This window comes from Mobula hypostoma, chromosome 5 (assembly GCF_963921235.1).
Source record: "Mobula hypostoma chromosome 5, sMobHyp1.1, whole genome shotgun sequence".
Classification (NCBI taxonomy): Eukaryota; Metazoa; Chordata; class Chondrichthyes; order Myliobatiformes; family Myliobatidae; genus Mobula; species Mobula hypostoma.
In genome coordinates, this window is record NC_086101.1 from 12,584,344 (window position 1) to 12,611,982 (window position 27,639).

Consider the following 27,639-nt stretch of genomic DNA (forward strand, 5'->3'; position numbering starts at 1 on the left):
TGGTAGGGTAATGGTGATCATAAATGGGAGAGAGAGGCCCAGGTAGCATGGACAAGGTCATTGTTTACCCAGTGGACAGTCGAGTTCAAACCAGAGTTTACAAACGAGGGTTAGTGGGGCCTGAGAGTGAACTTCATCCCCCAGAGGGTGGTTGGAATCTGGAAACTTGTTGTCTGAGAGGGTGGTGCAGTTGAAAGTTCAAAGTAAGATTTATTATCAGAGTACATACAAGTCACCACATAGACACCCCGAGATACTCAGCAAATGTATAAAATAGTAACTGTAAGCAGGATCAATGAAAGATCAAGTGGAGCATACAAGACAGCAAACTGTGCAAATGCAAATCTATATATCTATTTACCTTTTGCAATAAATAATGAGAGCATGAAATAACAAGATAAAGAGTCCTTAAAGTGAGACACCTTTGTATGATATTTTCAGGACTAGGAGTTTGAAGGGATTTGTTTTGTGGCAGCAGAACATTGCAATACATCATAAGTTTTAAAACTTTGTATAGAATACGATAAGAAATACATATAAAATAAATGAAATAATTATTGCAGAATGGCGGCAAAATATTGTGAGTTAGTGGGCTTGAGGTCAGAATTCTGATGGCAGGGAGGAAGAAGTTGTTCCTGAAAAGTTGGGTGTGTGTTTTCTGGCTCCTGTGGCTCCTGTACCTCCTCCTTGAAAGTCAGGCAGTATCTATGTTGGGAAAATGAACAGTGGACCAACAGCAGACTGTAAGCAGAAACTCATCCAATCCACTGGCAACAAGTATCCTGCTCATGGACTTTATCTCTTGGCCTGAGGACCAAGTTAAACTATTTTACCACAGTGAGATATTCCTGCATCAACGCCGTGTTGATTGGCGCCTGTGGTATTTAAAACTGTCTCCCTTAAATAGTGAACTTCCTCTGCCCTCTACAATAGAACATGGAGGATTGAATACGGGGTGGAAAAAATACTCCAAGGGACAAAAGATGCTGTGATCAGCACCAACAGACTTTAAGTGTCGGCTGAAGTCATCATCTGCAGAGGGAAATGGACAGTCGACGTTTCGGATGAGACAGACCCTTGATCTCGAGGTTTCAACTCTGTCCCGAAGGAGTTTTTAAATTGAGATTATGATTCCTGGATGTAGATATTAAGGGAGGAAATATCGCCTTGGGTCTGAAAGTTGGAAAAAATATCCGCTGAATGTTTCTTTCGGGTTCTTCTCCCCTGCGAGTGGGAGTGGTTGGGTGGCGCGGAATATACCCCTCAACTACGGTTGTGTTATAGAAGATGAACTAGCAGAGTGCCACGTGAGTGACTAAAATTTTAAAACTACAGAATGAAATAGTCATGAATTCAGAGTTATTGAATGGTTTGTCATAAATAATTTTATCAAGTGTATTTTGTTTGGAAAAAAGGGATGGGAAAAGGTAAGTAGCCGCCGAGACCCTTCAGCAGGGCCCCCAGCATTTCAGTAACCATACAAGGGAGTGGTTCTAGAAGCAGCGAGACATACGAAGTGAACCGTTGGTCGTCAATACACGCACTCAGTACTGGAAGACTGCGACTGCACAGAACTTGCAGAAAATTCTAACGGGGGATTCTCTGTTTTTAGATTAGAAATCAGGGGAGAGCGCGAACGCAGTCCCCCACTACCACAAATTTTGCAGTCGAGTATCCCGCATTTGGGGACATCGCAGGCGTCAGCACACCCGAAGTGCAATGGGATAGCCTCGTCCTGGGAGAACCGCCTTAATGATCACGGTCTCTCCCCTGCCAGGTAAGTATGCTTTTTCTTCTCTGCCATCCGCATGCATGCTTAACCCACACCCCTCAATAATCAGGCGAACAAATCTGTTAAAGATCTATTTCCTACTATTCCACGTGCTCCTCCTAGACTACCGTTACCAGAAATGCCGCAAATCTAGATTATTTGATTAGCTGCTGTAGTTTACTGGTGAGAAATCCCAGACCTTAATCTGCATGTTTTCTAAAAAAGGAAATGTGCACCACGATTGGTTTTCAGCGACTGGTCGTTGCCGAACCCGACCGCACGGTGTCAGTGTTTTCCTTGAGGAAATGCAGGGAGCTTCCTGAGGCCCACAGCGTGAATGAAAAGGCGGCCCCATCCCCGGCCCCGCAGACCGGGATTGCGCTGGAAAGGGTGCAGGGCAGATTAGCCAGGATGTCGCAGGGGGGGTCAGCTTTTCACTTATGAGGGGAGACTGAACACAGGACAGCACCCGAACGGATCTTTCGGCTCAAAATGCCTGTGCACAGACATCCCACCCTGCAAAAAACGCTCACCCCTCACCCCCCCACCAGTGGCGGCGCCAGAGATTTTTGCTTGCTGGTGCTACGGAGGGGCTGAATTAGTCATTGATGGTGCTGAGGGATGCACTGTATGGTAATACGTATTCGCAAGGCCAGACGCGTGGCGTTAAAAAGTCAGTTTCAAGCATTATGTGCCTACTATAAATGCCTCTGTATATTCACAAGCAACAGCAACTTATAGATCTAATATAGAACTGAACTGTTACAGTGTCAACGGCATCGGAGGCAACCTGGGCTACATGGAGCAGAAACAAAAAAAACAAACAGAGCATCCGAGCAACAGCGGACAACGTGAATCACGCACCAATCCCGCAATCAGCATCAAATGTGTGCTTTTCAACTGAAAGACACAAAATGAACCCACTGCTATTCGCATTACATAGACAGCAATGCCAAAAGATACATTGTTATGCAAGTCAAATAGGGCAAACAACAGATGCAAGGCTTTACCAGGAGTTGGACAAATCGTACTCTGACCATGCAATACCTCAATTAATTTGGCTATTGAATTTAAAACAAAAATCAACAGAATCACCCTTGGAAGTGTAAGCAAAACCAGTAGGCTTAATAGCAGTAAATGTAGTATTTTAGGGTTTGCAGGAAACATACGGACTATGGGGTAGAAAATAACAATAATAATCAGAATTAACCTTGGCCCAAATTTTTAAAAAATCAACTGCACTCACCATTAATGTTTTCAGAGAAGCACAATCTGTCTGTTGTTGTGATTGGTGGCGAAAGCATCAATGATTTTCTGGATGTCAAGTGCTTTGGTCCTCTGGCTGTTTATGGTCAACAGAGCCAAGTTGCTGTTCCGAGCATCAACGCTGCTATTCCTTAAGTAGTTTTTGACACGTCTGAGGCAAGAGAAACTCCGTTCGCATGAGGCAGGCAGATGTAATAGGAAGAGTCAGTAATATGCAGATCAGTTTGCATAATTCTATAAATGCATCGCGGTAGGGTCTCGTTAGAGCTAGAAATTCCACTGTGTCATTCGCTGTCTGTCCTTGCTTTTGTTTTGTTTCCAGCAGACGCTGAACCTGATGTAGCTCTGCAGTACCTCTCTTGTACCTCGTTATTGCACCCGGACATCACTGTCATAACAGTGACCTATGTAGGCGTTCTTATCAATAACACACTGGGCGAGTGTCTGTTCAATGCTTTTAAGAAGCGACTCTGCACCCAACCTTTCTGCTGGAGTGAAGTGCAAGAATTCTTCAAGCACCGTTTTGTTATTCAGATACTGCACCACCACTGATATTTGCTCCTTTTTGCTCAAGTCTTTACTTTCATCCACCATGATGGCAAAATATCCAGCCTCCTTGATTTCTGCACTTATTTGACGTCTGACCTTATCCGCCATAATACCCATAATTTCATTTTGGATATCGTGATGGGTGGATTTTGCATTTCCAGGATTGTCCTCTATTTTTTTTAGCTACAGTCTGTTTTTAGTAGTTTTAGTAGCTACAGTAGTTTTTAGCTACAATAATTATTGCAGAATGGCGGCAAAATATTGTGAGTTAGTGGGCTTGAGGTCAGAATTCTGATGGCAGGGAGGAAGAAGTTGTTCCTGAAAAGTTGGGTGTGTGTTTTCTGGCTCCTGTGGCTCCTGTACCTCCTCCTTGAAAGTCAGGCAGTATCTATGTTGGGAAAATGAACAGTGGACCAACAGCAGACTGTAAGCAGAAACTCATCCAATCCACTGGCAACAAGTATCCTGCTCATGGACTTTATCTCTTGGCCTGAGGACCAAGTTAAACTATTTTACCACAGTGAGATATTCCTGCATCAACGCCGTGTTGATTGGCGCCTGTGGTATTTAAAACTGTCTCCCTTAAATAGTGAACTTCCTCTGCCCTCTACAATAGAACATGGAGGATTGAATACGGGGTGGAAAAAATACTCCAAGGGACAAAAGATGCTGTGATCAGCACCAACAGACTTTAAGTGTCGGCTGAAGTCATCATCTGCAGAGGGAAATGGACAGTCGACGTTTCGGATGAGACAGACCCTTGATCTCGAGGTTTCAACTCTGTCCCGAAGGAGTTTTTAAATTGAGATTATGATTCCTGGATGTAGATATTAAGGGAGGAAATATCGCCTTGGGTCTGAAAGTTGGAAAAAATATCCGCTGAATGTTTCTTTCGGGTTCTTCTCCCCTGCGAGTGGGAGTGGTTGGGTGGCGCGGAATATACCCCTCAACTACGGTTGTGTTATAGAAGATGAACTAGCAGAGTGCCACGTGAGTGACTAAAATTTTAAAACTACAGAATGCAATAGTCATGAATTCAGAGTTATTGAATGGTTTGTCATGAATAATTTTATCAAGTGTATTTTGTTTGGAAAAACGGATGGGAAAAGGTAAGTAGCCGCCGAGACCCTTCAGCAGGGCCCCCAGCATTTCAGTAACCATACAAGGGAGTGGTTCTAGAAGCAACGAGACATACGAAGTGAACCGTTGGTCGTCAATACACGCACTCAGTACTGGAAGACTGCGACTGCACAGAACTTGCAGAAAATTCTAACGGGGGATTCTCTGTTTTTAGATTAGAAATCAGGGGAGAGCGCGAACGCAGTCCCCCACTACCACAAATTTTGCAGTCGAGTATCCCGCATTTGGGGACATCGCAGGCGTCAGCACACCCGAAGTGCAATGGGATAGCCTCGTCCTGGGAGAACCGCCTTAATGATCACGGTCTCTCCCCTGCCAGGTAAGTATGCTTTTTCTTCTCTGCCATCCGCATGCATGCTTAACCCACACCCCTCAATAATCAGGCGAACAAATCTGTTAAAGATCTATTTCCTACTATTCCACGTGCTCCTCCTGGAATACCGTTACCACAAATGCCGGAAATCTAGATTATTTGATTAGCTGCTGTAGTTTACTGGTGAGAAATCCCAGACCTGAATCTGCATGTTTTCTAAAAAAGGAAATGTGCACCACGATTGGTTTTCAGCGACTGGTCGTTGCCGAACCCGACCGCACGGTGTCAGTGTTTTCCTTGAGGAAATGCAGGGAGCTGCCTGAGGCCCACAGCGTGAATGAAAAGGCGGCCCCATCCCCGGCCCCGCAGACCGGGATTGCGCTGGAAAGTGTGCAGGGGAGATTAGCCAGGATGTCGCAGGGGGGGGTCAGTTTTTCACTTATGAGGGGAGACTAAACACAGGACAGCACCCGAACGGATCTTTCGGCTCAAAATGCCTGTGCACAGACATCCCACCCTGTAAAAAACGCTCACCCCCCACCCCCCCACCAGTGGCGGCGCCAGAGATTTTTGCTTGCTGGTGCTACGGAGGGGCTGAATTAGTCATTGATGGTGCTGAGGGATGCACTGTATGGTAATACGTATTCGCAAGGCCAGACGCGTGGCGTTAAAAAGTCAGTTTCAAGCATTATGTGCCTCTGTATATAAATGCAGAGGCACATAATGTACTATAAATGCCTCTGTATATTCACAAGCAACAGCAACTTACAGATCTAATATAGAACTGAACTGTTACAGTGTCAACGGCATCAGAGACAACCTGGGCTACATGGAGCAGAAACAAAAAAAACAAACAGAGCATCCGAGCAACAGCGGACAACGTGAATCACGCACCAATCCCGCAATCAGCATCAAATGTGTGCTTTTCAACTGAAAGACACAAAATGAACCCACTGCTATTCGCATTACATAGACAGCAATGCCAAAAGATACATTGTTATGCAAGTCAAATAGGGCAAACAACAGATGCAAGGCTTTACCAGGAGTTGGACAAATCGTACTCTGACCATGCAATACCTCAATTAATTTGGCTATTGAATTTAAAACAAAAATCAACAGAATCACCCTTGGAAGTGTAAGCAAAACCAGTAGGCTTAATAGCAGTAAATGTAGTATTTTAGGGTTTGCAGGAAACATAAGGACTATGGGGTAGAAAATAACAATAATAATCAGAATTAACCTTGGCCCAAATTTTTAAAAAATCAACTGCACTCACCATTGATGTTTTCAGAGAAGCACAATCTGTCTGTTGTTGTGATTGGTGGCGAAAGCATCAATGATTTTCTGGATGTCAAGTGCTTTGGTCCTCTGGCTGTTTATGGCCAACAGAGCCAAGTTGCTGTTCCGAGCATCAACGCTGCTATTCCTTAAGTAGTTTTTGACACGTCTGAGGCAAGAGAAACTCCATTCGCATGAGGCAGGCAGATGTAATAGGAAGAGTCAGTAATATGCAGATCAGTTTGCATAATTCTACAAATGCATCGCGGTAGGGTCTCGTTAGAGCTAGAAATTCCACTGTGTCATTCACTGTCTGTCCTTGCTTTTGTTTTGTTTCCAGCAGACGCTGAACCTGATGTAGCTCTGCAGTCAGGTTCACTCAGTCACTGCATAGTATTCGGCAATTGGCCAATGACAATTCCTGTTGAGGAAGAACTTGTGTTTGGGACTGAATGGTGAGACTCCAGTCAGAACACCCCCAGTCTCAATTAAGAACTGTCTTTTCATTTCAGTCAGAAGTCTGTCTATAACAGGATAGAAACAGTGGTTGCCAAGGTCATCAGAGGATGTGTCAGGTGTGCGTTCAGTTTGGGCCGCAAAAACAAAATCATGTAGGCGGCGGGGTGGCTGGGCCTGTCTCCTTTCATGTGGTCTGCTCTGCATACCGGCCTTGTCGCACAGGTCCCTCGCTCTTGCCTGAATTTCACCCCATGATTCCTCTCCCCGTTTTGCTGAGAGTGCATCGATGACAGACTGAACCAAGTCCACAGCGGATGAAAGCTCCAAACTGGGAGATCGTAGCTGGGCTGACATGAACTTGGTGACTGAGAATAAATCCTCAAACAGAGTGAGAAGTAAAGCAAACTGCTCGTCAATCAGTCCATTTACAGCTCTGACCTCCGTTTTCCTCCGTGCATTTGCTTGACGCATAATATCCTGTAGTGTAGATAGAATGGCAGGGAGTGATTTCCTTATAGCCCACAAAGCTGTATACTGCCACGCCCAGCGTGTATCTGATAATTTCTTCAATTCCACAGGCTGTGCAGATGATTCCAGTTCTCCTGGTTTCTTCATGAAAAGATCATGGGCAACAGAGTTGAAAATAAGTTGTAAAGCAGCTGCACAGTTTCAAAAAACTCACCCGCTTGTGGTACATTGCTCACAACATCCACTAAAACAAGGTTAAGTCTGTGAGCATGGCAGTGTATATATAATGCCTGCGGGACCTCTTTCCTGAACCTCTCTTGTACCTCGTTATTGCACCCGGACATCACTGTCATAACACTGACCTATGTAGGCGTTCTTATCAATAACACACTGGGCGAGTGTCTGTTCAATGCTTTTAAGAAGCGACTCTGCACCCAACCTTTCTGCTGGAGTGAAGTGCAAGAATTCTTCAAACACTGTTTTTTTATTCAGATACCGCACCACCACTGATATTTGCTCCTTTTTGCTCAAGTCTTTACTTTCATCCACCATGATGGCAAAATATCCAGCCTCCTTGATTTCTGCACTTATTTGACGTCTGACCGTATCCGCCATAATACCCATAATTTCATTTTGGATATCGTGATGGGTGGATCTTGCATTTTCAGGATTGTCCTCTATTTTTTTTAGCTACAGTCTTATCAAACTTCCCAATTACACTGAGAAACTCAACAAAGTTTCCCCTATTGCCAGATCCATCATTCTCCCGGTGTCCTCGCTGGGCAATGCCTTGGCACGCAGTATAGCGTAGAGACACAACCACTGCTCTCATATACTCACAATTTTCTTGGACAATCTTTGCATGTCCTTTGTCTGGCATATTTCCCAATCTTGAACCGTCTTGTTTCTCAATCTGAATTCAGCCCATGCCTCCATAGCAAACTTATGAGCTGCACTTACATGGTGGGTTTTGAAAGCTGTTGTAGCTTTCCGCCAGTTGCCGTAACCGGTGACAGTGAAGGTAGACTCAGAATGGAACCCATGTCCTCCAAACAGGAAATGCCTGCATGCGAAGCAGAATGTAGCATCTTCTGTGATTGAATATTCCAGCCAGGAGTACAGGTCAAACCAGCCACAAATAAAACTCCTTTGCTGATTGCCAAACTGCTGCGTGCAGTGAAGGGTACTTTTTCAATGCTAGCCCACAGGGTCCTTCCTCAGGCTGCTGGCTAACATCGCTAACTGTATTCCCACTCGCACTAAGAGCAGCTACATCCACGTCCTCTTTCGAATCCCGCTCCAGTTCTTGTTCGTCTACTTCGCCCTCATACTCCTTCGATGAACTGCTGTCGTCCTCATCCCCACTTACTTCTTTCTGCATGTCACTTTCAATTAAGACAGGCTCAGGCTGAGACACCACTGATTCCTCTGGATGAGGTCATTTTCTGACCAAAAATTGATACATTTTTCCACACCAGCCAAAATAATGCACGTGCCAGGCCCACGCTCGCTTGTAAAAGCACAATGTGTGTGTGTGTGGGGCATCCGTTAGTCTCGTGAGACCATGGATCTGCGCCTGGATGTATACAATCAATCTCTCTCGTGAGTGAGAGTGAGTGACGTCACCTTAAGTGATCTTAGATCAGCTTAACTGATCTGAGGACAGCAACGGCAAGACATTGACAACGAACGAATAAGCAGAAGTGTAGAGTGGATCTGACAGAGTTTATAACTTTATCGCTGTGTGGTTGCTATGGTAATTGGGGGCGCTGTTTCACTAGATCAGCTGGAGAACCAAGCTGTATTCAAAAGTATACAGAGAAAGCAAAGCAGCTGCAGTTAATTTCTTGGTGGTGCTATTGCAATTTCTGCTGGGGCTGTAGCCCCAGCTAGCACCACTTTAGCGCCGCCCCTGCACCCCCCGCAACCCCATATCTCCCCCCCATCGTCGACCTCCAAGGGTGTTTGTAATACTTTGTTTAGTGATTTTGTCTAATCTGTAAACCAAGTTGGGTACATGCAGAAATGTGACATTAATTTATCTACTTATATTATCATGATTATTTCATTACCACTTTAAACAAGTCTATAGAGAGCTTGGCCTCATCACGTAGGACATCAAGAGAGTAGCTCCTTAGCAGCCAGCCAGTTAGTTTAAATAATGTCAGCTATGCTCATGAACGAATGACACCTGTTAAACTCACCTCAACTTGTCTTTTACATTTTAACCCACCATGGGCAATAGAAAAGTCACTCTTGCAAACAGTGCAGCGAGCAACACTGTCATTATTTTTGAGGTCGACTGTAAAGCCCCCCCACAGAGAAAACTGATAGGTCTACTTAGCAGGGGTCCCCAACCTTTTTTTAAACGGAGACCAGTTTAATATTGACAATATTCTTGACGACGGGGGGGGGCGTGGTGAGTGTGGGGTGGGGTAGGTGCGTGTTAATCACGACTGGAATATAAGTGATAGGTCAACAATAGGTCACTTATAAGTGGCTAATACACTCAATTTCGTTTCTAAAAGGGTTTATCTAACGAATTTAATATTAAACACACAGTGCATATTTTCGTCGCATGAATATAGTGATAAGTCAATAAGTCAATAGCATAACATTCTAAGTAACGGTTCGATACTAAATACACAGCGCATATTTTCCTCGTATGAAGATATAAAATCATTGCAACTTTTCAGCCCACCATCATTTGCAGCTCGAGGAGTTGATCTTCTTCCCACACTGGGAGAGTTGGGATGTTTGTGTGCAAAACGTTATGCCAAATTAAATTAAATCCCTTCTCCACACGATACCTATCTCTTCATACCCGGTCATGTTATTATTTAAAACGCTCTTAAACTGCACCAGATCTGCTTCCACCACCACGAGAAGCAGCTCATTCCGGGGAAAACCAGTAGCCTCTGTGTGAAAGAAAATCTCCTTTAAACTAACTCCCTCATCATAAAAATGCAGGTATTTAATATTTCTATTCAGAGGAATCTCTTCACCTCTTCTGTAATGTTTCTCATCAATTTTCAAGCTGTTGGGTTTTGCCTCCATCTCCCGACAACTGAGAGAAATCCAGTGACGGGTCAGATTACATTTGTTTTCCTTGGGGAGGGAAAAGGTCAGTGTTTGGACAGGTAGCATCAAGATCCTGTCCAAAGCTATCACCAACAGGGTCAGGTCGGCTCTGGGACAGGTGATCCACCAGGACCAAACCTGTGCTGGGGATCTGGTTCGGAGGGGCCGAGGCGTGCAACATAACTGGCAGGAGCGGACTGCCAAGGTGAAACAGAAACTGGGACTGTGGGGAGGGCGTTCCCTGTCGATAACGGGCAAGAACCTGGTCACCAGGTGTGAGGTGCTCTGAGGGCTGCTGTACTTGGCGCAGGTCTGGCCCGTCCCCGGCTCCTACAGCTCGGAAACCACCCAAGCTGTCTTCTGATTTGTCTGGCTATTTCGTCTGGCTGGCAGTGAGAGGGGCCCTCCCAGTCAGAGCCCTCCTGTACGCCCGGAACGTCGTCTCCGCACCCCACTGCCCACGGGAGGACTGCAGTGAGGAGGAGTCTGTGACCCACCTCTTTGCACACTGCCAGTTCGCAAAGAGGGTGTGGAGGAGGATGGACGGGCTAGTGTCACGTTTTATCCCCAGCAGCTGCGTAACAGAGGACTCTCTGATCTACGGGCTGTTCCCGGGGACGCACACAGAGACCAACGTCCGGTGCTGCTGGCAGATCATCAACTCGGTGAAAGACGCTCTTTGGTCGGCCCAAAACTTGATGATCTACCAGCACATGGAGATGTCCGTGGGAGAATGCTGCCGACTGGCACATTCTCCGCTGCAGGAGTACGTGCTGAGGGACGCACTGAAACTCGGTGCAGCCACCGCAAGGGCCCGGTGGGGAAGGACCACAGTAGAGGTTTCTCCACCCGTGGGAGTGGGAGGGGTCGGAGGGCGGGGAGTATACCCCTCAACAATGATATGGTAAGCTGAATTACTGGAGTGCCACATGGGTGGCTATAAATACGGATATGTGCAGACCACAATGAAAACATATGTAAAGGATGGAAAGTTATTGAATGATTTATTGTATATAATTTTATTTTTGAATGAAGTATACTTTGAAATTTAAAAAAAGCGGTTCTCCCAGGACGATTCCGGGCGTATAGGAGGGCTCTGACTGGGAGAGCCCCTCCTCACTGCCAGCCAGGCGAGGTCTTGGTGCCTGTTGGTTAGATCTGGCGATGAGGCATTTTGCCAGATGAACTGGACAGTCTGCTCAAGGAACCACCCCACTGTGTCCATCATGTCCTTCTCCTGCAGTGCCTGCAGGACACTACGTGCTGACCACTGCCTGATGGCCCTGTGGTCAAAGGCGTTCTCCTGGAAGAACTTTGCTACGTAGGACAGGTATGCCGGCAACGACCAGCTGACTGGGGCGTTGCGCGGGAGTGGGGCCAGACCCATCCTTCATAGCCAGGGCGACAGGTAGAACCTGGGCACATAGTGGTACTTGGTGCCCACATACCTGGGCTCTACACACAACTTGATGCAGCCACATACGAAGCTGGCCATCAGGGTGAGGGCAACATTGGGGACGTTCTTGCCCCCATTGTCCAGGGACTTGTGCATGATGGTCCGTCTCACCCGCTCCATCTTGGATCCCCAGACGAATCTGAAGACAGCTCGGGTGATTTCCGAGCTGTAGGAGCGGGGGACGGGCCAGACCTGCGCCACGTACAGCAGCCCTGAGAGCACCTCACACCTGGTGACCAGGTTCTTGCCCGTTATCGACAGGGAGCGCCCTCCCCACAGTCCCAGTTTCTGTTTCACTTTGGCGGTCCGCTCCTGCCAGTTCTTGTTGCACGCCTCAGCCCCTCCGACCCAGATCCCCAACACCCTCACGTGGTCAGACCTGATGGTGAAGGGGACACTGGATTGGTCGTGCCAGTTGCCGAAGAGCATGGCTTCGCTCTTCGTGCGGTTGACCTTGGCCCCCGACACTAGCTCGAACTGTTCGCAGGTGCCAATCAACCTGCGAACTGACATCGGATCAGAGCAGAAGACGGTGATGTCGTCCATGTACAGGGAGGGTTTCACTTGGGTCCCTCCACTGCCTGGCAGCGTCACCCCTCTTATGCCCTCATCCCTCCTGATGGCTTCGGCAAAGGGTTCTATGCAGCAGACAAACAAGACAGGGGAGAGGGGACAGCCCTGCCTGACTCCAGACCTGATGGGGAAGCTGTCTGTTTCCCACCCGTTAACCTGGACTGCACTACGGATGTCTGTGTAGAGCAGTCTAATCCAATTCCGGATTCCCTCCCCAAATCCCATTTTGGAGAGCACGTCCGCCATGTACGTGTGCGATAGCCTGTCGAAGGCTTTCTCCTGGTCCAAGCTGACCAGGCAGGCGTCCACCCCCCTGTCCTGCACGTAGGCGATGGTGTCCCTCAGCAGCGCGAGGCTGTCTGAGATCTTCCTGCCCAGTACAGCACAGGTTTGGTCTGGGTGGATCACCTGTCCCAGAGCAGACTTGACCCTGTAGGCGATAGCCTTGGACAGGATCTTGGAATCGACGTTCAGGAGAGAGATGGGTCTCCAATTGCTAATGTCCTCCCTTTCCCCCTTCTGCTTGTAGATGAGGGTGATGATGCCCTTCCTCATGGACTCAGACATACTGCCGGCCAGAAGCATAGCGTTGTACACTTCCAGCAGGTCTGGGCCCATCCAGTTCCACAGAGCTGAGTACAACTCAGCTGGTAAGCCATCGCTTCCGGGAGTCTTACCCGACCCAAAGGAATGGATGGAGCCTGTCAGCTCGTCCAGGGTCAGTGGCTGATCCAGACTCTCCCGCTTACCGTCGTCTAAGACCTGCGTGATAGACGACAGGAAGTTGCGGGAGGCTGTGGATTCTGTGGCCTTTTCGTCGTACAGACCAGCACAGAAGGACTTGCAGATCCTGAGTATGTCGGTCTGCGAGGACGCAACTGAGCCGTCCTCTTCCTTAAGGTTGTGGATCACAGAGCTCCCCCTGTGCACCTTTTGGAAGAAGGAGCGTGCGCACATCTCGTCCTGCTCCACGGTTCGGACCCTTGATCAGAAGATGATCTTGGAGGATTCGGCGGCGAGGTGCTGGGCTTGCCAGCCCTTCACCTCTCGCAATTCCTCCCTGACATCTACCCCCTTCTACTGCAGGAGAAGTTGCTGCAACTCTGTCTGGAGTTTACACAGTTCCCTCTGCTCCTGCCTTGCTTTCTGGGTACATTTGCGGATGAAGAACCTCCTAATGTTCTCCTTGGTAGCTTCCCACCAGTGAACTGGGGAATCAAAGAAGGCTTTCAAGGTTCTCCAACCTGTGTACTCCCTCTCTAGTTCCTCGATGTTCTCTGGGGTCAGCAGCTTAACATTCAGCTTCCACGTCCCCCTGCCTGCCTTCCGGTCCTCCCGTGACAGGTGGCTCTCAGAAGGCAGTGGTCAGAGAAGAACACCGGCGTGACGTCGGTGGACCTGACTGTGAGGGACTCTGACAGGAAGAGGAAGTCGATCCGGGAGCGGGCTGAGCCGTCCGATCGTGTCCAGGTGGCTTGCGGCTGTGCTCCACCTGTGGGGGTGCCAAAGGCGTCGCGCAGCTTGGCTGTCTTCACCGTTTCCCTCAGGAGTCTGGAGGTACTGTCCAGCCTGCCGGGTCCTCCAGCCGCATCAATGGTGCAGTTGAAGTCTCCGGCCAGAACGACTGGCTGGGACGTCACCAGCAGCTTTGGGAGCTGCTTGAAGACGGCCTGTCGCTCGCTCCGCACGGGGGAGGCGTACACGTTGATCAGCCGGAGCGGAGTGCCCCGGTATTTGACGTCTGCTACCAGGAGGCGCCCCACAGCCACCTCTTTAACTTGGGTGATTGAGAAGTTGCCTCCCCGCAGCAGAATCCCCAGGCCAGAAGCGCGGCAATCGTTGCCCCCCAACCACACAGACAAACCTTTGGTCCACCTCCAGTAGTTATGGAGGTGTGGTAGTCCGCACTCCTGGAGTAAGGTCACGTCGGCCCTTACGGTATCCAGGTACTGAAGCGTGCTGACGCCTCGCCTAGTACTCTTCAAACCACACACGTTCCAGCACACCAGTTTAACGTCTGCCATCATTGTAAGTCCTTTATTTCAGCTGCTTGCCATTCTCACCTTTCCAGTCCTGAGCCTGCACCACCACCTTTGTTGAAGTCTTTGGGCTCAGGTAATCCTTTCCCGGGTGTGGCAGTTCTGGTTCTGGGCCCTGGGAGTTGTTGACTTCCAGGGCTGCTTCCCTTTCAGGCTGCTGGGTGCCAGCCGAGGCTCTGCTCACAGATTCCCAGAGCTGGGGGTCTCTGCTGCTGTCCTTGCGGGGTGGCCAGGCCAGCAGACTCTCTCGGCTCTCTCTCCTCCTGTTTTGCCAGCTGCCTCCTCCGCCGGGGCTGCTGGCCTCCAACTCCTTCCTTCTCCTCTGAAGAGGACAGGGTACCAGTAGCTGTGGGGTTTCCGGCCCGTTATTTTCTCCGCTCTCTGTCGTTTGGCCGCCGCCTTTTTGCGTTTGCCCACGACGCTCCAGCCGCTTTCCCCTCCTCCATGGACTCCTCCTTGTCTTAAGGCAGGTCCTGGAGGGTCTGGCGGGCCTTGGGGTGCTTGCACTTCTCTCCCTGGTTTCGTTGTCCGCCGTCGTGTCAGGTGCCTCGTCTGCAGATGTGGCGGGTACGTCTGAACCAGCCGGGGCCCTTTCCGTGTCGGCACCTCCACTGGCCGCCCGTGCACAGGTGCCACCACATCTCAGACAGGCCCTGTACGGGTGGCCAGCCTGTCCGCAGAGGTTGCCGGACTTGGGCTGCGGGTAGTCTTTGGTTCAATAGCTCGCAGTGTATATCACCGCCCTGCACTGGACTGCGGCGTGCCCCAACCGTCCCCAGTTCCCGCAGAACCTCGGTTATCCGGCGTACACCACGAAGTCTCCGTGCCCCCCGACGATGAAAACCGAGCGCGGGGCGCGGACAACGCCACCGCCGCTCGCTGGTTCGGATCCCCAGTCTGGCCCTCACGTCCATCAGAATTCTCACACTCTCCACGTACCGAACAAGGAGTGTAACGGTATCGACCACCTGGACGGGCCAATGAAACCTCGCGCCCATTCGGCGACCATAGTCTCTCAAGCGTAAGCCACACCCCTCAATATTCAGGCGACCAAACATTTTAAAAATCTATTTCCTACTTTTACACACGATTCTCCAAGAATACGGTTACCACCACAAATGCCACAAATCTAGATTATTTGATTAGCTGCTGTAGTTTAGTGCTGACAAATCCCAGACCCTAATCTGCATGTTCTCCAAAAAAGGTAATGTGCGCCACGATTGGTTTTGCAGCGACTGGTCGTTGCCGAACCCGACCGCACGGTGTCAGTGTTTTCCTTGAGGAAATGCAGGGAGCTGCCTGAGGCCCACAGGGTGAATGAACAGGCGACCCCGTCCCCGGCCCCGCAGACCGGGATTGCGCTGAAAAGGGTGCAGGTGAGATTAGGCAGGAAGTTGCAGGGCTGTTAGCTTTTCACTTTTGAGGGGAGAGTGAACACAGGACAGCACACGTACTGATCTTTTGGCCCAAAATGCCTATTTGTGCTAAATTAAATGAAATTCCTTATGTCTGCGCACAGTCTGTATCCCTTCGTATCCAGCATGTTCTATTTAAAACGCTCTTAAACTGCATCGACCGTATCTGCTTCCACCACCATACAGTACCTGCAAACTTGTTCAGCCGGCAACCATCAATATGTGCCTAAAAAAAAACTCCTTTAAACTACCCATAATAAAAATGGATGTATTTAATATTTCTCTTTTGTGGAAAAGATTCCAGAAACCTCTTCTCTAAGTTTTTCTCAGCAGTCTTCAAGCTACCAGGTTTGTGCCTCCATTCTCTGACGCTCCAGAGAAATCCAGGGTTGGGCTGGGTTAGATTTGTTTTCTTCGTGGAGGGGAAAGGTGAGCATAAATGGGAGGGAGGGGCCCTAGGTGGGCTGAAATCAAGAACTTTTACCCCATGGTCGGGCGAGTTCAAACCAGAGGGCCTAAATTCAGGTGCAAGGGTTAGCGAGAAAGAACGTCATCTGTGGCTGTAATCTGGAAACCTACTGCCTGGGGTGGGGGATGCGTGTGGTAGCAGGGACCGTCACAACATTTAACGTTTAACGTGGGGGACCATTTCGTCAAGCACTTCCAGTCCATCCGCCAAAAGTGGAGCCTCCCACTGGCCAAACAGTTTAATTCCGATTCCCGTTATCGTTTGACATGTCAGTCCGTGACCTTCTCATGTGACGTGATGAGGGCACCCTTAGTGTGGACGAGAAAATCCTTATATTCTGTCTCGGTATCCAACCACCCGCTCTCCCCTGTTCTTCCTTTCCCTACTCTGGCCCTTTACCTCGTCTCGCCTGCCTATAACCTCCTCAGGTCCTCCCCTCCTTCCTTTTCTGCGACAGTGCAATCTCCTCACCTGTCAGAGTCCTTCCTCTCTAGCCCTTTACCTGTGTTAAATACCTGGCTTCACCTACTGGCTAACCCCCTTTCATTCTCTCCACTTATTTTTATTCTGGTATGTTCCAGAAATCACAGGGAGGATCAGAGGGATCTTGGGGTCCGAGTACATAGGATGCTCAAAGCAGCTGCACAGGTTGACTCTGTGGTTAAGAAGGCATACGGTGTATTGGCCTTCATTAATCGTGGTATTAAATTTAGGAGCTGAGAGGTAATGTTGCAGCTATATAGAACCTTGGTCAGATCCCACTTGGAGTACTGTGCTCAGTTCTGGCCGCCTCACTACAGGAATGATGTGGAAGCCATAGAAAGGGTGCAGAGGAGATTTACAAGGATGTTGCCTGGATTGGGGAGCATGCCTTATGAGAATAGGTTGAGTGAACTCTGCCTTTTCTCCTTGGAGCGACGGAGGATGAGAGGTGCCCTGATAGAGGTGTATAAGATGATGAGAGGCATTGATCGTGTGGACAGTCAGAGGCTTTTTCCTAGGGATGAAATGGTTGCCACAAGAGGACACAGGTTTAAGGTGCTGGGGAGTAGGTACCGATGAGATGTCAGGGGTAAGTTTTTGACTCAGAGAGTGGTGAGTGCGTGGAACGGGCTGCTGGCTGCGGTGGTGGAGGCGGATACAATAGGGTCTTTTAAGAGACTTTTGGATAGGTACATGGAGCTTAATAAAAGCTATGGGTACGCTGTGGGAGCTGCTCGAAGACGGCCTGACGCTCGCTCCGCTCGGGGGAGGCGTACACGTTGACCAGCCGGAGCGGAGTGCCCCGGTATTCGACGTCTGCTACCAGGAGGCGCCCCGCAACCACCTCTTTAACTTGGGTGATTGAGAAGTTGCCTCCCCGCAGCAGAACCCCCAGGCCAGAAGCGCGACTATCGTTGCCACCCGACCACACCGACAAACCCTGGGACCACCACCGTGACCACCGTCGATAACTCCTGAGGTGCGGCAGACCGCACTCCTGCAGGAAGGTCACGTCGGCGTTCACGGTGTTCAAGTACCGAAGCGCAGCGCGCTGACGCGACGCCCAGTACTCTTCACACTGCGGACGTTTAAGGACGCCAGTTTAAGGTCCATCACCCTTTATAAATCCTCGTTCTCTTCTTCCCCGTCTGGAGGCCTCATACCCACAGTCTTGGTGAAGTCTTCCACCTGCTGAGGGTTCAGGTACTGCTGGTCCTCCCCGCCAGGGAGGGGCGCCACTGGTTCGGCACCAAATGGAACCTCCGGGGCTGCCCCTCCATCTGGCTGCAGACCACCAGAAGTATTACTGCTCCCGGATTCCCGGAGCTGAGAGACTCTGCTGATCCCCCCATCCTGCGACTGGGGGGTGGCTAGCAGACCTTCACTCTTCCCCTGACTCTCCTTTGCCCGATTAACCCGGCTGTTCCTCTGTCGGGGTTTCTGGCCACCCCCACCGCCCTCCTCCTCTGAAGAAGACAGGTGCCCAGAGGATGAGTGAAACTCTACCGCTCTTTGTTTAGAGCTCTCCAATTGCTCCGCCCTTTGTCTTTTTGGCGGCGCCTTCTGGGTCTTTTTTCGTTTCGTGACCACCCTCCAATTTCCCTCTTCTCCCTCGGCCCTCCCCTCTTGCCTTGACTCCTCATCAAGCGGTGGGTCTTGGGTGTTCTGCAAGGTGGAAGGAGATCTCCAGATGGACGCTTCTTCCTCCATCGCTACCGGCGTCTCCTCTGCAGAGTCGGCGGGCGCCTCCACTCCAGCTGGGGCTTTCCCGGTGTCATCACTACCCCTGGCCACCTGTGCGTAGGAGCCCGCACGTTTCGGACAGGCCCTAAACGGGTGGCCCGCCTGCCCACAGAGGTTGCAGGATCTGGCCTCCGTACAGTCTTTGGTGAGGTGTCCCACCACCTTGCAGTTTCTGCACACCACAGCCTTACACTGGGCCGCGATGTGCCCCGCCTTGCCGCAGTTTCGGCACAGTTTCGGTTGCCCGGCGTAAACCAGGTAGCCCCGGTTCCCTCCTATTGCAAAGACTGAGGGTGGGTGGATGGTCAACTTCACCCTGACCTGCCGTTTAGATGTCCAAACCAGCAGACTGTCGTCGACTTTCTCACACTTCCCCAAGCTCTCTACATATCGCGCTAGGAACGTGAGAACGTCGACGACAGGTACGTGGGGATTAAACATCTGTATCGTAACCATTCTCTCTTGTGTTGCTTCGGCGAAGAGGGGTTGCGCTGTAAATAACGACAGCGGCGTCTCGCTGCCTTTCTCGGAGAAGCACTGGCGTAGTTTCTGCCACCCCGCGGCACGCCGGAAGGTGAGGTCGTAGTAGCTCGCGAAATCCTGCACGCAGTGCAGATCATCTACCTTGAAGCCACAGCAGTTAAAACCACCTTACGAATGAAGGTCACCCGACTGAAGCCGTTGCCATCCTTCAGATCCCTGACACTCATTCGTACGGTATTCTTGATTCCAGCCCCACGAGCCGAAGGGCTGGTCTCCCCAGTCTTCTTTCTCGGTGCGCTGGTCTCCGCAGCTCTTTTCCCCGATTCGCTCGTTTCCCCAGCTCTCTTCCCCCAATTCGCTCGTTTCTCCAGCTCTCTTCCCCGATTCGCTCGTTTCCCCAGCTCTCTTCCCCCAATTCGCTCGTTTCTCCAGCTCTCTTCCCCGATTCGCTCGTTTCCCCAGCTCCCTTCCCCGATTCGCTCGTTTCCCCAGCTCTCTTCCGCGATTTACTGGTCTCCACAGCTCTCTTCCCTGATTCGCTCGTTTCTTTCGCTCTCTCCCCTGATTCGCTGGACATTCCAGCCTTCTTCTTCCCTGATACGGCGGGTTCTCCAGTCTTCCTCATCATTGATGCGCTGAACTCTCCAGCTCTCGTCCCTGATCCGCTGGATTCCTCAATTATCTCCTCTAACTCGCTCGTCTCACCAGCCATCCTCTTCTCCATTGGGTAGGTGAGGTGTCCGACCGCAAACGATCCACACTACGTCCATCACGCGCGTCAGCGCGAGATCCTCTCCCCAGCCAATGATCTCTCCGTTCCAAGAAGAACAATGGGAGAACCGCCATGGTGATCACGGTCTCCCCCTGCCAGGTAAGTATCCTTTGGGTCGAATAGGACTCCCGGAGGCGATGGCCTACCGGCTGAGTTGTATTCGGCTCTGTGGAACTGGACGGGCCCTGACCTGCTGGAAGTGTACAACGCTATGCTTCTGGCTGGCAATATGTCTGAGTCCATGAGGAAGGGCATCATCACCCTCATCTACAAGCAGAAGGGGGAAAGGGAGGACATTAGGAATTGGAGACCCATCTCTCTCCTGAATGTGGATTACAAGATCCTGTCCAAGGATATCGCTAATAGGGTCAGGTCTGCTCTGGGACAGGTGATCCACCCGGACCAAACCTGTGCTGTACCGGGCAGGAAGATCTCAGACAACTTCACGCTGCTGAGGAACACCATCGCCTACGTGCAGGACAGGAGGGTGAATGCGAAGGCCCGGTGGGGAAGGACCACAGTTTAAGGTTTGTCACCCATGGGAGTGGGAGGGGTCGGGTGGGGAGGAGAATACCCCTCAGCAGCGGTGTGGACAGATAATCAACATGGTGCCCCAGGAGTGGCTGGAATTGTAACTTTGGAAAAGGAATTAGAGCAAACTCCTGTTTTTATTGTTAATAATTTTATTGTAAATAAGTCTTAATTTGAGTCGTTCCGTTCTCTCAACCAAACAAAGAAGAATACTGTACTTATAACAAATTGCGCCTGAACTTCTTACTTAAGAAGAGATAGATAAGGGACTACAGAATAAGGTGAGAAAAAAACAATAGGTGCCGGAAAATGCTGGGGGCCCTGCTGAAAGGTCTCGGCGGCTGCTTACCTTTTCTCATCAATTTATTTCAAACAAAATATACTCAACAAAATTATTTGCACTAAACCATTCCATAACTCTGAATTCATGACCATTTGTTTAAAAATTTCAATCACTCACGAGGCACTCTGCTAGTTCATCTTGTATAACACAACCGGAGTTGAGGGGTATACACCCCGCCACCCAACCACTCCCACTCGCACGGGAGAAGAACCCTAAAGAACCATTCATAGGATTTTTTTTCAACTTTTAGACGCAAGGCGATATTTCCTCCCTTGATTCTGCAATAATTATTTAATTTATTTTATATGTATTTCTTATTGTATTTTATACAAAGTTTTAAAAATTACAATGTATTGCAATGTTCTGCTGCCACAAAACAAAAAATTCACAACATATATCAGTGGTATAAATAAAGTGTATCTGGAGTTGGTGGTATCACACCAGTGCCTTGAAGACCTGCTGCAGGTTGTCCTTGGCTGATAAAGTTCCTTTACATCCTGACATGATACGATGTTGGTGATGCACAGCAACGCCAACAGTTGTGCGGAGAGCAGCTGGGAAATGGCCCTTCCTCCCAACTTGTCCAAGCCCCACAACAGCATCCTCCCGTCTAGTCCCAGTTGCCTGCAACCTGTCAATCACCTCCCCTCCATGTACCTGTCCAAACACACACCTCAAAACTCAGCCTGCTGCCAATACTAATCGTTCCCAGTATATGGGATTCTCTCCCAAGGCAGCGAATTAAGCTGTTTTTGGTGACAATGCAGGAGCTACTGGCGAAGGGCAACATCACTAGATCTGTCAACTTTGGGGAGTGGTCACCTTCTTGAAGAACCAAAAGCCTTCTGGTAAAGTAATGCCAAACTGTACCTGTGAGAGTAGGGAAGTGTTGACAAAAGAGATCCAGAAAGAAGGTGTGCTGGAAATTAGAAGGAAGATGAGGAATGTTCCCTCCTCATCCTCCCTGGGAAAGGAGGAGGGAGGAGGGAACATTCATTGACATACAGCAATACTTCTTGTACTCAGTTTTTCCTGCCCTGGTGCCAGCCAAGTCTCTGTAATGGCTACTACATCATAATTCCATGTATGTATCCATGGGTTAGGGTTAGGGTTAGGGTGTATCCATGTATGTATCTCAGTTCATCACCTTTGTTCCTGATGCTTCTTGCACTGAAGCACATGCACTTTAGCCCTTCTACCTTACTACCTTTACACCCTTTATTCTGCTTCTCTTTCCTCAAAGCCTCTCTGTATGTTAGATCTGGCTTTACTCCATGCACTTCTTTCACTGCTCTATTGCTCCGGGTCCCATCCTCCTTGCAAATTAGTTTAAACCCTCCGAACCATGCTCGCAAACCTACCTGCAAGGATATCGCTCCCCCTCGAGTTCAGGTGCAACCCATCCAATCTGTACAGGTCCCACCTTCCCTAGAAGAGATCCCAATGATCCAAAAATCTAAAACCCTGCTCCCTGCACCAACTCCTCAGCCGCACATTCAAATGCCATCTCCTCCAGTTCTTTCCATCACTGTCACATAGCACTGGCAGCAATCCTAAAAACGCCACCCTTGAGGTCCTGTTCTTCAGCTTTCTGCCTAGTTCCCGAAACTCACACTTCAGGACCTCATCCCTCTTACCTGCCTATGTCGTTGGTACCAGCATGTACGACGACTTCTGGTTGCTTTCCCTCTCGTACCAGGATGTCGTGCACCTGGTCAGAGACATCCCGGACCCTGGCACCCGGGAGGCAACAAACCATGTAGGTGTCCTTCTCACGTCCACAAAATCTCCTGTCTGCTCCCCTGACTATAGAGTCTCCAATGACGACAGCTCTCCTCTTCTGCGTCCCATCCTTCTGCACCACAGGGTCAGACTCAGTGCCAGAGGCCCTGCCACCGTGGCTCACCCCTGGTCGGTTGTCCTTGCCAAGAGTATCCAGGACGGTAAACTTATTATTCAGGGGAATGGCTACAGGGGTGCTCTGCACTACCTGTCTGCTCACCCTCACTTTCCCCCCTCTGACTGTCACCCAACGACCTGCTTCCGACAGCCCAGATGTGACTACCTCCCTGTAGCTCTCATCTCAAGAAACTTTGGTATCCGACATGTCTTGGATAGCACGAGTTCAAACGTGAAATCTACCTGAAGCAGATCAGTTTCTTCAGTTATTCGCCACCGCTATTTGTCTGTTGTTAAAAATAAGCCTCGGGCTGGTAATGGATCATAATTGTGTTTGCACCATTATTGCGATATGTTGACGTCTGACTGGCTTCGTGCCAATGGTATTTGCTTTCGTGTTTCTGGACCCCAAAGAGTAAATGTTTTAGATAGTTCTCTGAATAAAACGTGTGTTAACGACACCTAAAAAAGGAGAGCTGCTGTATGGTGGCCCAATCACTTGTTCCCGGTCTGAATCCTGAAGTAACTGGAACAGGAGAAGGTCGTGCAGTTCCTGAACCCTCGCTGCCTTTCCATATCAATTCCATTTTCTAGTTTCAACTCCAATTCCCTGGATTGCAGAGTATTCCAAAATCAGCATCAGGTTTGTCATCACTGGCACGTGTCGTGAACGTCGGTTTGTGGCAGCAATACATTATAGTTTTTAGAAACTATAAATCACAATAAGAATTATATATAAATTAAGTTAAATACTGTAAGTAAATTTAGTGCAAAAGGAAAGCAAATATAGTGAGGTAGTGTTCATGGGTTCATTGTCCATTCAGAAATCTGCTGGCTGAGGGTATATGCTTGTCCGCGAAACATTGAGTATTTATCTTCAGGCCCCTGTAACATCTCCTTGATGGTCGTAATGAGAAGAGGGCATGTCTTGGGTGATCGGGGTCCTTAATGATAGATGCTGTGTTCCTGAGGTTTTGCCCTGGGGACGCTAGTGCCCATGATAGTACTAGTTGAGTTTACAACTTTCTGCACTTTCTTTTCCGCTCCTGTACCAGACGGCGAAGTTATAAATCAGACTAAATCAATTGTACCCGTGTTTTGAATCCACGCACAACTGAACACCCATCCTGCTTCTGGAGTAGAAAATTCCACATACTGTATTGGCATCGGTCTAAGTAGAGTATTTCCTCCCGATCTCACCCCTGAATGTCCTACCCCTTTTCGCTAGCCATGCAGGTACTAACATGAAGGGGCATAGTTTTAACGTGCTTGGAAGTAGGTGTAAGGGGGGAACGTCTCCGTGGATTGTCACCTCGTCGTGGTGGAGAAGCTTGTGTGGTCCTGTGATCCCGAGAGCGATGCCTTCTAGAGCTATGCTCCTGGTAGGGTCACCCATGGCGGTAAGGTCCCTGACAAAGACCTCAGTGGTGGAACAGGTGGACGAAGTTACTTCGAACTCAACGGCTGTGAAGGCGGATGAAGGCTGCAACAAATCCATCAGCTCCGGTCGTCGTGGTTTCCATGTCACTGGAATCAGTTGGTTGATTTGTGAAGTATCGTGTGCTTCTTGGAGTGCAACATCAAGTACACGTTAAACAAATACACGCACAGGCGTCTTCACTCTGTGGGCCACTTCTTCAGAACGAAGGCCATCATCCTCAAACTCGAGGCATAGCCACGATGAAGGGGGAAATAGAGGGCTATGCAGTAGGGAAATTCTAGGCAGCTTCCAGAGTAGGTTACATGGTTGACACAACATTGTGGGCCGAAGGGCCTGTAATGTGCTGTAGATTTCAATGATTCTATGACTGGGTACAAGTGCAGACAGAGCAAAGAGTTAAATTGTACCACAGAAGCAAAATTCAAAAGGGTGAAGAATGCAGGACTGAAGGTGCTGTATTTAAATGCAGAATAATGTGGACGAACTCGTGGTGCAATTAGTGATTGGTCAGTATGACATTGTGGGCATCACTGAATCGTGGCTGAAAGAAGATCATAGTTGGGAGCTCAACATCAAAGGATGTACTTTGTACGGAAAGGGCAGGCAGGAAGACTTGTGGCTCTGGTGATAAGAGGTGGAATTACATCTTTAGAAAGTGGTGACACATGGTCAGAGAATGTCGAATCTTTGTGAGTGAAGAAATTGCAAGGGTGAAAAAAAAATTGTGGGAATCATATATTGGCCTCCAAAGAGTAGCCAATGTGCAAATTTAAGATTGGAAAGGGAGCTGGAAAAGGCATGTAATAAGGGTAGTGACGCAATTGTAATGGTGGACTTTAATATGCGAGGGGATTGGGAAAATAAGGATGGTTTCAGATCACTAGAGAATACCTACGAGATGGCTTTTTAGAGCAGGTTGTGGTTGATCCTACTCGGAGAAAAGCTATCTTCAATTAGGTGTTGTATAATAACCCAGATCTTATTGGGGTGATCAAAATAAAGGAACACTGAGGAGGCATAAGTCACATGTGTCAGTATTGCAATGGAATAAAGGGAATTACAAAGGCACGAGAGAGGAGCTTGCCCAGATGGATTGAAGGAGGATACTGGCAGAGATGACAGCAGTGTAGAGATGGCTGAAGTTTTCCACACAGAGAGTTCCAGTGGGTGTGTGGAATGCACTGCCGGTGGCGGTGGTGGAAGCACATACAATGGGGTCTTTTAACAACCTCTTAGATAGGTACATGAAGCTTAGAAAAATAGAGGGCTATGCGCTAGGGAAAGTCTATGCAGTTTTTAGAGTAGGTTACATGGCTGGCACAACATTGTAATGTGCTGTCGATTTCTATGTTCTATGTTCTATGTACCAGAGTCCAAACCAAGAAAATCAACATTCTTCTTCTTGGCATCTTCAGAATTATACAACTTTAAATTATGCACACAATGTGCTGGAGGAACTAAGCAGGTCAGACAACATCTATGGAAAAGAGTAAAGTGTCAACAATTCAGTCTGGCCAAGACACTTCTTCAGGACAGCAAAGGAAGGGGGAAGATGCCTGAATTAAAAGGTGGGGAGGGTGAAGATGATAGGTGAAGCCAGGTGGACGGGAAAGGCCAAGGGCAGGAGAAGAAGGAATCTGATAGGAGAGGAGAGCGGACAATAGGAGAAAGGACAGGAGTCGAGGACACAGGGGGAAGTCATAGGCAGGTGAGAAGTGAAAGGTCAGTGTGGGGAATAGAGGAGGGTGTGGAATTTGTTCACCAGAAGGAGAAATTGATGTTCATGCCATCAGGCTGGAGGGTACATTCCAGATAGAATATAAGATGTTGCTCCTCCACTCTGAGGATGGCTTCATTCTGACACACGGTAAAGGCATGAATCAACACATCAGGTGGGAATGGGAATCAGAATTAAACTGTTGGGCCACTGGGATGTCCCACTTGTGGCAGATGATGCAGAGGTGCCCCCCCCCCAGTTTACCACTGGTCTCACCAGTGTAGAGGAGGCCGCTTTGGGTGCACTGAACACAACAGATGACCCCAGCAGATTCGCAGGTGCAGTGTGGCCTCACCTGCAAGGACAGTCTGGGGCCCCGACTGGAGGTGAGAGAGGAGATGAATGGGCAGGTGTAGCACTTAGGCCGCTTGCAGGGGTAAATTCCTGGAGGGAGATGAGTGGGGAGGGATGAATAAGACAAGGGAATCGTGAAGAGAAGGGATCCTTGATGAAAGCGGAGAGGGGTGGAGGGCGTAAAGAAATCTCTGCAGACTGTCTTGTGTTTATGGCCTTTAAATTATTTCGTCTTTTTAACCCCAGTAAATGGTAGATTTTCCTGCTTGTCTCAAGTGGCTGAGGGAGAGACTCTTGTGCTATAATGGGAGAGCAGATTCATTGGTAAATGTCTGTGTAGAGACAGAGTTAGCAGCATCATCATCTTTCACAGAAATGACTGACCAATGGAAAACAAAATACTCCTCGCTGCTCTGTCTCTATTGATATGAAGTTATGAAGTTATGAATCTAATTATGTCAAGAAAACTGGTTTATGGAGTGTGCCTTGCAGTGTGGTCATATCAGAGGGGTGTATGGAGTGTCCAGGTAGAGGTAGCGCCTCTGGTAAGGGGGCTTTTGTTACGCGTCTCTGAACCTGCGTGCCTGCAGATTCACTATAGCAGATTCTACAATGAATCTGCTCTTCCATTATAGAACAAGTTCAGTACAGCACAAGGCAATTGGAGACAAGGCCACTATTTACAGGGGTTAGAAATAGATTTGGCATATTTTCTCATGACAAAGATCGGGGGTCATTCTGTCCTGTGAGTAGATGCCGGCTCAGACAGCAATCACGACTTTTTTTAAGCAAATAATTCATTTACTGTCAGCAACACATCAACTTCACCCTGAACCTCCTCCCACCACCCACCGCCAGTGGCCATTTGGCCAACCTGCCCGACCGCCTGTGGGATGTGGGTGGAAACCAGATTACACGGCGGCGGAGGGCGGGGGGGGGGGGAGCAAATGCGGTCATGGGGAGAACGTGTGAGCTCGTCACGTACACACACAGTACCCGATGGTCGGGATGGAAAGTGGGTCACCTGAGCTCTGTGACAACCGCCTTTCAGGGAAAAGTAGATGGGAAATGTGGAGGGGTCAAAATAATTCCAGTTATACGCCAACGTAGTTTATTTACAGAATATTGCTAGTGGCCACTTTATTAGGTGCACCTGTACACCTGAACATTAAAGCAAATAATTAATCGGCCAATCACGTGGCAGTAACTCAATTCATAAGAGCATGCAGACATGGTCAAGAGGTTCAGTTGTCATACAGACCAAACATCAGAATGGGGAAGATATGTGATTTAAGTGATTTTGACCATGGAATGATTGTTGATGCCATGGTTTGAGTAACTCAAAAACTGCTGATCTGGGATTTTCACACACAACAGTGTCTTGAGGTTACAGAGAATCATGCGGAAAAAAATCCAGTGAGCGGCAGTTTTGTGGGTAAGAACGTCTTGTTAACGAGAGGGGTCAGAGAAGATTGGCCAAACTGGTTCGAGCTGACAGGAAAGCGACAGTAACTCAAGTAACCACGCGTTACAACAGTGGGGTGCAAAACAGCACCTCTGAACGCACAACGGGTCGAACCTTGAAGCGGATGGACA

At 49.0% G+C, this 27,639-nt stretch overlaps 2 non-coding genes and 1 pseudogene across 2 annotated transcripts; 1 reads left to right on the forward strand and 2 right to left on the reverse strand.

Moving 5' to 3' along the window:
- Window positions 1-1,621: 1,621 nt before the first annotated feature.
- On the reverse strand, window positions 1,622-1,785 carry LOC134347371 (U1 spliceosomal RNA). The gene has a single exon (XR_010018127.1). It is a non-coding gene; the product is annotated as a U1 spliceosomal RNA (small nuclear RNA).
- A 3,104-nt stretch (window positions 1,786-4,889) lies between these two features.
- Window positions 4,890-5,053, reverse strand: LOC134347372 (U1 spliceosomal RNA). The gene has a single exon (XR_010018128.1). It is a non-coding gene; the product is annotated as a U1 spliceosomal RNA (small nuclear RNA).
- Window positions 5,030-27,639, forward strand: part of LOC134346601 (heat shock cognate 71 kDa protein-like) — a 52,779-nt pseudogene continuing 30,169 nt past the window's right edge.